Source organism: Mesoplodon densirostris, chromosome 10, assembly GCF_025265405.1.
Source record: "Mesoplodon densirostris isolate mMesDen1 chromosome 10, mMesDen1 primary haplotype, whole genome shotgun sequence".
NCBI classification, from domain to species: Eukaryota; Metazoa; Chordata; class Mammalia; order Artiodactyla; family Ziphiidae; genus Mesoplodon; species Mesoplodon densirostris.
The window spans coordinates 74,572,041-74,584,452 of NC_082670.1; positions in this window are offsets into that span (position 1 = coordinate 74,572,041).

The window sequence follows — 12,412 nt, forward strand, 5'->3', positions numbered from 1 at the left end:
TGCCCACCCCCATGTCTGGCAACCACAAATCTGTTCTTGGCATCTATGAGCTTGTTTATTTCCCTGTTTTAGATTCCACATGTAAGTGAGATCATACAGTACTTGTCTTTTTCTGTCTGACTTATTTCACCTAACATAGTGCCCTCAAGGTCCATCCATGTTGCAAATTTCATTCTTTTTTGTGGCTGAGGAGTATTCTGTTGTATGTATATATATATAAATAATAATCATAAATAATGCTGCTATGAACATAGGGCATGTATGAGCATATATCTCTTTGAATTAATGTTTTCATTTTCTTTGCATATATGTCTAGGAGTGGAATTGCTGGATCATATGGTACTTCTATTTTAGTTTTTTGAGGAACCTCCATACTGTTCTCCATAGTGGCTGAACCAGTTTACATTCCCACCAATAATGCAAAAGGGAGAGAAATTTCCCTTTTCTCCACATCCTTGCCAACACTTGTTATTTCTTATCTTTTTGATAATAGCCATTCTGACAGGTGTATGGTAATATCTCATTATATTATGATTTGCATTTCCCTGATGATTAGTGATGTGGAGCATCTTTTCATGTACCTATTAGCTATCTGTATGTCTTCTTTGGAAAAATGTCTATTCAGATCTTTTCCCCCTTTTTTTTTTTTTTTGTGGCACACGGGCCTCTCACTGTTGTGGCCTCTCCCGTTGCAGAGCACAGGCTCCAGATGTGCAGCCCAGTGGCCTTGGCTCACGGGCCCAGCCGCTCCACGGCATGTGGGATCCTCCCAGACTGGGGCACAAACCCGTGTCCCCTGCACTGGCAGGCAGACTCTCAACCACTGTGCCACCAGGGAAGCCCATCTTTTCCCCATTTTTAAATCAGATTTTGTTTTGTTTTGTTGCTATTAAATTGTACGAGTTCTTCATATATTTTGGATATTAACCCCTTATCACGTACATGATTTGCAAATATTTTCTCCCATTTAGTAGTTGGATTTTCATTTTGCTAATGATTTCCTTTGCTGTGCCGAAGCTTTTTAGCTTGATGCAGTCCACTTCTTTATTTCTGCTTTTGTTGCCTTTGCTTTTGGTGTTAAATTCAAAAAATCATTGCCAAGACCAATGTCAAGGACATTACTGCCTACGTTTTCTTTTAGGAGTTTTATAGTTTCAGATCTTACATTTGAGTCTTTAATTCATTTTGGGCTTATTTTTATGTATGGTGTAAGATAGTGGTCCAGTTTCATTCTTTTGCATGTGACTATCCAGTTTCCCAACACCATTTATTAAAGAGACCGACCTTTCCCTATAGTGCATTCTTGGCTCCTTTGTTGTAAATTAATTGACTGTAAATGTGTAGGTTTATTTCTGGGCTCTCTCTTTTGTTCCACGATCTATGTGTCTGTTTTTATGACAGGACCACACTCTTTTGATTACTTTAGCTTGGTAATATAGTTTGAAATCAGGGAGCATGATACCTCCAGCTTTGTTCTTCTTTCTCAAGACTGCTTTGGCTATTTGGGTTCTTTTGTGGTTTCATATAAATTTAGGATTGTTTGTTCTATTTCTGTAAAAAATGTCATTGGAATTTTGACAGGGATTGCATTGAATCTGTAGATTGCATTGAATCTATAGATGGCTTTGGGTAGTGTGGACATTTTAAGAATACTAATTCCTCCTATCCATGAGCATAGAATACTTTTCATTTATTGTGTCTTCTTCAATTTCTTTCACCAATGTCTTACAGTTTTCGGTGTGTAGGTCTTTTTTCTCCTTGGTTAAATTGATTCCTAGGTATTTTATTCTTTTTGATGCAAATGAAAATGGGCTGGTGTTCTTAATTTTCTATTTCTGATAGTTTGTTATTAGCGTATAAAAATGTAACAGATTTCTTTATGTTAATTTTGTGTCATACAACTTTATTGAATTCATTTATTAGTTCTAACAGTTTTTGGGTAGAGTCTTTAGGATTTTCTGTATATAGTATCATGTCATCTGCAATATGACAGTTCTACCTCTTCCTTTCCAATTTGGATGGCTTTTTTTCCTTTTTCTTGACTAATAACTCTGACTAGGACTTCTAACACTATGTTGAATAAAAGTGGTGGGTGTGGGCGTCCTTGTTTCATTCCTTATCTTAGAAGAAAATCTTTCAGATTTTCACCTTGAGTATAACATTAGCTGTGGGCTCTATTATGGCCTTTATTATGTTGAGGTGTGTTCCCTCTGTATCCACTTTGTTAAGGGTTTTTATAATAAATAGATATTGAGTTTTGTCAAATGTTTTTGTGCATCTATTAAGATGCTCAAATGATTATCCTTTATTTTGTTAATATGATGTATCATGTTGACTGATTTGCAGATATTGACTCATCCTTGCCTTCCTGGAATAAATTCCACTTGATCATGGTGCATGATCTTTTTAATGTATTGTTGAATTCAAAGGCATTTTTCAGAAACAGAAAATGACCTGCCTGCAGTCACAATGTGTCAACAATGGTGCCTAGGTTCCACATCTCTCTTCTTCCAGTTTTCTTCTTGCCTTTAGCTGCAGAGCTTATTGTATGATAGAATGATCACCACACTTTCTGTAGTTGTGGGAGATCAGAGGAAAAAGAAATGAATAAACCATGGAGTGGTTGAGGAAGACTCAATGGGAGAAGAGGGCCTAGGCTGGAAACTGACAGAGGGGTAAGATTTAACTAGGCAGAGAGAAGGGAGTCAGGCTTTCCAAGTAAACCAGGATGGCAAGGCAGGGCTGGTGTGTTAGGAGGAGTCAAGAGCTGTACTAGTGAGAACAGGAAGCCTGGGAAATGAGGAATGGCCTTACAGTCACCAAAGCCCCCAGGTAATGCTGAAGCTCCTACACTTGGTGTGCTAGGACCTTGAGACTCAAAGTATGGTCTTGGAACTAGGAGCATCATCATTACCTGAGCTTGTTAGAAACACAGCATCACAGGCCCACCCCAGCCCTACTGAGTCCAAATCTTTATTTTAACAAGATCCAAAGGTGATTCCCGTGCAACTTAAAGTTTGAAAAGTACTGTCATTCAGGACAATGGTTCTCAGTGATATGATGTCTTATCCCCCACCCCCAGGCCTGCTGAATCAGAATTTTCTAGGGATGGGGCTTGGACATTAAAGGTTTTAAGAAGCTCTAACCTGTAAGAAGTACTGTTAAGCCAGGGTTAACAGTAAGTACTTAAGTACTTCTTAAGTACTTAAGTACTTACTCAAGTACTTACTTCTTAAGTACTTCTTAAGTACTTAAGTAAGTACAGAAGTACTTAAGTACTTCTTAAGCCAAGGTTAAGAAGTACTGTTTTCATGGCTATAAAGCAAGAGTGAAAATGTTGGATCAGAGAATAGCACGGCGAAAGATTTAATAAAGATAAGTCAGGCAGCAGTATGAAGAGTGTGCTCAGGAAAGAGAAATTAGTGGCAATGAACCAAATATACAAAATGAAAGAGAAGACAACTCCACCACGCTGAGTCTTGATGGTTGAGAAAATAGTTGTGCCAGAAGTTGCTGTGGGGTTGGGGAGCTGGTCTGCAGAGGATAAGGAGGAGTTAGTTTGGCTTAAGGTATTTCCGCTTAGTTTTCATGGCAACTACATCTGGCAGGCATTAGGTGGTTGGGCATTGGGGCTTAGGTGAAAGGGCAGCACTAGAAGTGTGGATTTGTGATCCATTATCCCAGAGGTGGGAGCCTGAGTCATACAAATGGTACAAGAAGTCCAGATAACAGGATAAAGACTATTCGTGCTTATAAGTTAGAATGGGAGGCATGGAAGGAATTTTAGAAAACTTTAGGCCAAACTTCTATGCATGATCCAAGTGTCCTGACCTCAATGATAGTGCAAGGAATGTCCTTCCAGGTTGGCCTCAGCAGCTGTCAGCTTAGATCAGGGAAGGGCCATGCCCTGTGTCCCCTGCTAGAGCCCCGTGGAGCTCATTGCCAGAAAGGCCTGGCCTGTGTGTCATTCTCTTGCCAACTCTGTGACTCAGCTACACACTTCCAGAGTGATATTTTCAGAATACAGTTATGTGTAGCAGAATCTCTTTTCCATGACTGGCAGTGTTGCCCATCTGTGGAGTCATCAAGCTCCGTGCTCTAAAAGCAGGGAGGAGGTATGCAGTTGGAGAAAATTGGGAGCCTGCTTGGCTGTTGGGAGTCTGGGGTTCATACTCTGCACCAGGGCTCCACACCCCCGGAAGCCCTCTCCTAAAGGGAGGGTGGGAGTTGACCAGTAATACACAGACCACCTCAGCAATAGGGTGCAAACCAGGCTGAAAATACACACCAAGATAAAAGAAGTAGGCTTGGGGGACTTCCCTGGTGGTCCAGTGGTAAAGAATCTGCCTTACAATGCAGGGGATGTGGGTTCGATCCCCAGTCAGGGAACTAAGATCCCACATGTCGCGGGGCAACTAAGCCCGCAGCGCCACAACTACTGAGCCCGAAAGCCTCACTAGAGAGCCTGCATGCCACAAACTACAGAGCCCACGTGCTCTGGAACCCACACACCACAACTACAGAGCCCACACACCTTGGAGCCTGCATGCCACAACTAGAGAAGAGAAAACCCGCACGCCACAACTAGAGAGAAGCCTGCGTGTTGCAACAAAAGATCCCACATGCCTCAGTGAAGATCCCGAATGCTGCAACGAAGACCCGATGCAGCCAGAAGTAAATAAAATAAATAAATAAATAAATAATCTTTTTTTTAAAAAAAGAAGTAGGCTTGGGGTCGCAAAACCAGGGTTCAAATCTAAGTGAGCTCTGCTACTTATTGATGGAATCCTTGCACAAGTTTCCTCCTCGACAAAATGAGGAATTTTCTCTTCTTCATGGGCTGTAGAGAGCAGATGAAATGCTGCATGTAAGAGTGCTTTGCAAACTATACAATACTTCTATAAATACAATTTTTTAAAAAAAGAACACCAGAATGTCAAATGTATAGACAGATGAGGGAGAAAAGGACCCAGTGAAATCGGAAGATTTGTTTCCATGATAGTTTGGGAGGTTTTCTCTCTTTCCCAGTGCACCAAAAAGGAGGAATCTTCCCCTTTGGTTCTGTCTCTGTTATGGTCTATTCATTCTTCCTCCTTCAGCCTGAGACTCCCCAAGTCAATCCTTAAGTTTTAACACACCTATGATGTACAACTGTTTCTGTGTGCACACCTGGCTTTGGGCAAAATTGTGAAGGAAGCACAGTTACCTGTAGTGACCCCAGATAGCCCTTTAGGGTATGCTTCCCAAAGCAGGCGTGGGCATCCCACTTCCTGAGAACAGGACCATTTAACTGGGAAGTAAAGGGTTTGCTGTGATATTTCCAGAGATGTTGGCATTTCAGGTGGAGGACTAAAGCTTTAAGCTCTGATGATGGAATTTCTGGCATCAGTGAGCTGGGTGGAAATGTGTAGAATTAGATCTTTCTAGTATCCTTGAAACCATAGTACATAGTCTTCTATGAAGGTGTTAGGCTGGCCTTATGGTGGAATAATTCTCAGCCCTCAAAGATGTCATAAATTGTATGATCCACATTATAAGTGCTCTGGGATTCCGTGAGATGGATCCAATTGCATTACTTTGTTGAATTTTGTGAGAATCAAGAAGAGAACAGAGGAGAGTAAGCCACTGTGTTCATCCCGTGATAAGTACCAGTGCAATACAAGGGCATTAACATTCCTGATGCTGGCAGAATCTATTCAGAGCCATAGAAAGCTGCAACCAGAAGAAATCTCATGAAAAGCAATTCATCTGTATAGTGCAGGGTCTTCAAACTTTAGCAGGTATCAGAATCACTTGGAGGACTTGTTAAAGCATAGATGGCTGGACCTCACCCAGAAACCCTCCAGAGTTTCTGATTCAATAGGTCTGCGGTGAGTTGGAAAATTTGTATTTCTAACAAGTTCTCAGGTGAAGCTGATGCTGCTCTTGTAGGAAATCTTTGGAAACTGTGGGTCTTGTGCTTTGTAATTTATAAAATGCTCTCCCATAGCGATCTCCTGTGATCCTCTTACACCTTGTGACCTCATGAGGCAGGTACTTCACAGATGAAGAAGTAAGTCCAGAAAGACTGTGATTGCTAAAGTTCACCCAGCTAGTGGCGAGCAGAGCTGGGACTCAGAGCCCCTCACTCTTATGGCCGTTTTTCTAGTTCTAAAGTGTACCACTGCGGAGTTCTAGGACGTTGGCTAAGTGTGACCAAAACGTGACCATCAATTTTCTAACTCTTTCTGTAGGATTCTTTTTATTCACTTTGCCTTCTGCAGTCTGCAGTGAGCTATAATAGTTGGGGAATTTTGGAGATTTGTGAAGAAATAGTTGGAGGAGGAAGCAAAGGGACTAGAGGGAAGAAGTTTCTAAGAAGAAAGGTCTGTGAGTGATGAAAGGGTCCCAGTTAGGCAAGAGCTGGGAAAGGAAGCCAAGGAGAGGCCTGCTGAGGGAAAGGGGAGGGGGAGCAAGCTAGTAGAAAGTTAAGAATCCTGAAAGACCTTTCGTAGCACTTAGGCATTGAGCTTCACAGGACAAGATGTGTGGTGTTCTGTCCTTTAGCCACTCGGTTACTCTGCCACATCAAAGTCTAGCCTGTTTCTGATGTGGAGTGTTTGCAAAGCCCCTCTCACCCACCCTGGCATTCTTTGCTATTTATTATTAAAGTAGTGTCAGTCTTTGAAAAATTATGAAGCTCTGGATATGTTTCCCTCTTAGCCCCATGTGTTCTTTGTATTTATCAAAATGGAACACTAACAAATATTTATCCAGTTTTATAGATGTGTTGACGATAAAGAGTACCAGGTGCGTCTCCCTGCCATGGTGATTATTTTGCTCAATACGTGATTGACTGAGAAGTCTTTAGTGTATTATAAACACACATTAAAAATAGCAACCTAAAAAAAAAGATAAAACTGACAAATAGGAAGTTCCATATTTTTGGATGCAATACATTGCCAACCTCGTTATTAGGACACCAAACAGATAATCCTTAGTGAGTTATATAACTTTATATAATGATTCTTCTTCAAATAAATGTCTTTTTGGCTCCTACAATTTTTTTTTTCATTTATAAATGTTTTTCAAATTGGAACCCTTTTTTTAAAATTGTCTTTTTTTTTTTTTTGGTTCAAATTGGAACCCTTTCAAAAGAAGCATTTTTTTTTTTTTTCTGTGTGTATGTCCTAATAACCTAGGACATATAAAGATCTGGCTATTTTATCAAAATTTCAAACTCATGGTCCAATTTCAATTTTTAGCATCTACTTGTGACCATAATCATGAAGCTAAGAAAGGTTACTGCATTTTCATGTTGCATTTTTGTCAAAGAGAAAATGTTCTTAAATTGGCCCAGTACTCTACTTTGCTAATCAAAGGGGATTAAAGGGGTTCAAATCACTCAAGATGTGTTACTGCTTATTTCTGGGTGTTATGAAAACAATTTAAAATTAATGAAATAAAGATTCTTAACCTTTTTATCATTTCCTACTTAATGTTCCCCCAAAACACTGATTTAAAAGTTGAAAAGACATATAAGTATCAAGGATTTGTGACTTAGATTTTTCTTTAAAGTTGTAAGAAAAGTGAACAGGTCTGCATATATTGTCGGTGCCAGGTCGGAGAGATACTGGTCCCATTTAAACTTCAGTTTTTGTTTTGCGAATTGAATAAACAACTGCTCTGAAGAAACGAAAGGAAACTATAATGTTTGAACTATAAAATTTCTGACGTTTATTGACTCTCTGGATCTCCCAAACAACTTCCTGTCCTCGTAAATTTGCTCCTGTGCTTGGCCAGATGCAGGCTTGTGTTATTTTTCCATTGCAGCATGTGAATATACCAGTTTTATTTCCAGCGGTTAGCTGCTTTTAACCTAGAGGTGGCTGTGCAGTAGTGCTGACTAAACCCAATGTTGGATGTGCTGTGTGTGTGTCCACTGTCACATTCAGTATGTGCCATGGGGCTGCACTTATGTGCACGGATGTAAATACCTATTTCACTATTATCTCTGTCCTCTACTTTATCTCCTTTGGGGTTGTCCGTATTGACTGTTGAATCTAAATAGTAAAGCAGGTACAGGAAATTAAAATATGTAAAGCAAAATACAAAAACCATTTAAAAAATCCAACCGCATTCTATTGCTTTGGGACTATATTGAATGACAGAATACTCATGAACAAAAAGGAGAATCATCACAATGGATTGATCTTAATGGGGGCAAAGAGTTAAGTTTTGAGGTCAGGCCATAAAGGTAAGAACTAAGACCAACCAAGGGAAGGGCAGACTCCTGCCAGCACTATTTAAATGGTGCCCTCCCTTCCTTCCTTTCTCTCCTTGCAACTGCGTATACTTAAATTCACATAAGGTATATGATTCAAGTTGATGGCATGTATCAGCGCTTCTACAACATTATTTTTATTTTTTAAAAAAATTTATTTATTTATTTTTGGCTGCATTGGGTCTTCATTGTTGTGTGCGGGCTTTTTCTAGGTGCGGCGATTGGGGGCTACTCTTCGTTGTGATGTGTGTGTTTCTTATTGCGGTGGCTTCTCGTTGCGGAGCATAGGCTCTAGGTGCGCGGGCTTCAGTAATTGTGGTATGCAGCCTCAGTAGTTGTGGCTCGCAGGCTCTAGAGCCCAGACTCAGCAGTTGTGGTGCACAGGCTTATTTGCTCCATGGCATGTGGGATCTTCCCGGACAAGAGCTCGAACCTGTGTCCCCTGCATTGGCAGGCGGATTCTTCACCACTGTACCACCAGGGAAGTCCCTACAACATTATTTTAAATCTTTGCAATAAATCAATAAGATGGGTGATATTATCCCTGTTTTACCCAAAGAGAGGAAGTGACTTTCCCAGAGCAACATAGCTAGTAGCTGGCAAGGTCAGGATTTGAACCCAGATCTACCTGGCTCTAAAGTCTAATCTCTCAAATACACCATATTAGAATGGTAAGAACCCTTAGAGATCATGTTTTATAACCACTTTATTTCACAGATGGGAAATAGGACTTGCCCCCTTTGCTGCTTCCCTCAGTCAGCGTGGATAATGGGGTGTCAACTGTATATACTAGACTTTGCCAGGATTTCCCAACTGGGGAAATGGAGAGGATTTGGTGCATCAGAGAGTGATGGATAAGATTTAAGAATTGGGTCAAGGGGGATGGGAATGAACCAGTTAAAGGAACTGGAATTACATAGCCTGATGTGAAACATAAATCCGGCTCTTCAAGTGAATAGTTAGTTGATGAAGGATAAAGACCAGCTGGGCTCTACTTTCCATGTGCCAACTCAAGAAGAAAGGCCTGTGTATTTTGCTGGGTGGGGGTATAAGTCAGTTGTAATCAAGAAGTCCTGATGGGAGGCTGTTGGGAGGAGGGTAGCTAGTTAGAATAGTGGGATAGGGGACCCTCCCCACCACCTGCCAGGCTGGAAGCTGCCTTCTGCAGGTCTTTATGTTTTCCTCCCCAAGTTAAGAATAGCATTGCCCTTCTCAATAGCTATAGTTAAAAAGTAACATTCTTAATTGACCCATCAGAACCTCCTGCACCTACAAATGTTTCTACTCTCTGATCCATCCTGCCCACTGGGGTTAGAGCTATTTTCATGAAGCACAACTCTGATACCAATTCTCTGCCCAAAGATGGCCCCAGAATAGCTATTTTCAAAGTGTGGTCGATGAAACCCCAGAGGTAAGGTTGCCATTTTAAATAATCAACAGAAAATTTTTTAGTATATCTATGTCCCAGGCAATATTTGAGCATCCTGTATTTTATCTAGTAACCCCTACCTGGGGGACCTTAAGATCCTTTTCAAAGGGTCTTTGAGGTCAAAACTATTTTCACAGGACCACTAAAGCTTCTTTGCTGTTTCCACTGTGTTGACATTTGCACTGATGGTGCGAAATCAACAGTAGTTAAAAGTGCTGGTGTCTTAGCATGAATCAGGGCAGTGACACCAAAGTGTACTGGGGGACATCGTGTGATACACAATCTCTGTCATGTGCTCACAGTAAAAAAAAAAAAAAAAAAAGCCAGTTTTACTTAAGAATCTCCTTGATGAAGCAGTAAAAATGATTAGTTTTATTAAATCTCAATTCCTGTGTAGATGTCTTCTTAATATTCTGGGTGACATATTGGGATGTATGTATAAATCATTACTGCCGCATACAATGGTTGTCTCAGTTGTGTGATGGTCTGAGGTGCAAAGCTGAATGGTTGCTTTTTCATGGAACACCACTTTTACTGACAAACTTTGGTTATTGAGACCTAAGTATTTGGCAGACGTTTTGAAAATGAATGAAGTGAGCCAGTCACCTCCAAGAAAAACTTGACAGTGTTTGTGCCAATTATAAAATTTGAGCTTTCAAGTGAAAATTAGAATTTTGAAAAACTTCTGTCTACCACTGAGAGCTTGACAACTTCCCAATGCTCAAAGCCTTTCTGATGAGCTTGGTGGTGATAACAATGAATGTGGGTTTTTTTTTTTTTTTTGATACTCTAATGAAACATGTCAATATTTGGAAAATCTGTGTAACTCAGTGAGTCAAAATATTCCAAATGACCAATGCATGATATTACCAAATTCTGCATCAATAGAAAGATCCATTCACAGTGCAATATAAACTGAGTGATTTTAATGTAACAGTGTGTAAAAAATTTGCACTGTTACGGTTTTTTTTTTTTTTTTTTTTTGCGGTACCCAGGCCTCTCACTGTTTTGGCCTCTCCCATTGCGGAGCACAGGCTCCGGACACGCAGGCTCAGCGGCCATGGCTCACGGGCTCAGCCGCTCCGTGGCATGTGGGATCTTCCCGGACCGGGACACGAACCCATGTCCCCTGCATCGGCAGGCGGACTCTCAACCACTGCGCCACCAGGGAAGCCCCATGGGCTTATTACTATTTTAAAGTGAACTATAAATGATTTTTTAAATGTTCTGTTTGAATTTTGCATATGGTGAATATCAAGTGAGACCATCTACATGGCAAAAGCTCTTTGGGGTGTACCATAATTTTTTTAAAAAATATTTATTTACTTATTTATTTAGTCTGTGCCGGTCTTAGCTGTGGCACACAGGATCTTTGTTGTGGCATGCATGCGTGATCTAGTTCCCCGACCAGGGATTGAACCTGGGCCCCTTGCATTGGGAGTGTGGAGTCTTACCCACTGTGCCACCAGGCAAGTCCCTACCATAATTTTTAAGAGTGTGAAGGGATTCTGAGACCAAAAATCTTGAGAATCACTGGCCTACAGGACAACACCTAAACTGGTGAACCAGATATTAGGGATTCCTGCCATCCTACTCCAACCTGCCTTTGCCACCTCACTTATCACGACTGTCTCTGAAGTAACCCCAGGTTCCAGCCTAACCACCTACTTAATGATTTCTGCACATGTTCTGCACTTGTCTGCCTGACTCTGTGCATGCCATTCCTCTACCTGGAACACATGTCCACACCCCCTTTATCCACCTGTCTGATGGTTAGTGGGTCAGAGCTACCTCCTTAGGGCCTGAGGATGGAGAGACTCATTTAGACCCAACGTCACAGTCTGTTTATGGCTATACGGTGCATATAGCCTTCAGGATCTGTTTATTTGTCTTCCTTAATTAGAATTCCTGGAGTGCAAAAGACCCAATCTTCCCTCTGTTTATATTTTTTCCAATCTAAAGGCCAAGTGTCCTGCCATAAACTTTATAGGATTTTTGTAAATATTAGCTGACAATTTCTACTGATATCTTTGGGCTTTTATGATCCTGTGCAGATTAATCAGAGTATTTAGTGCCTGCTGTGAGAAGAACACTTGGCAGTGGGGGAAAGGGGGCTAAGGAGGTGACCCTTGCTTAAGGACCTGAACTGTGCTTGGAGAGACAGGATTTATAGCCAAAAAGCAATCAAACGAGACACAAGAAGGTATGTAATCAAAGGAATAACCAGGTGCTGTAGGCCTTTAGGGAAGGGGAGATGGGAGCCAGGTCACGCGTGTGTTTGCGGTCGCTGGAGAAATCTGAGCAGGCTCCTGGGAGGAGGCAAGGACTTGCAGGGGACTCGTTAAATAGGGAGGGTTTAGTTAGAGGACAGCAAGGCAGGATTTTGGGTCAGCAAATAAACACAAGCCAGGGCAGAGTCAGGAATGAGCACAGCATGTTCATGGCCTAATGAGGAGGCTGCTGACCATGGTGAAGGTGAATGGTGTGAAATGATAAGGTTGAAAGCTGGTTAGAGGAGTTTAGACTGGACTTGGAAGGAAGGAAGAACAAGCCTTTTTTTTTTTTTTTTTTTGGTTAGGTAAGTGACATGGTGTTTTTTGAGCCAAAGATGGGCTATTTGTGGGAGAAGGAATGGAGATGGGGCATCTAGTTAATGGCCCAGGGGTGTGAGGTGGTGAGGCTCTGGACTGGGGTATCAGCAAGGTTTTTGGAATGAAGTT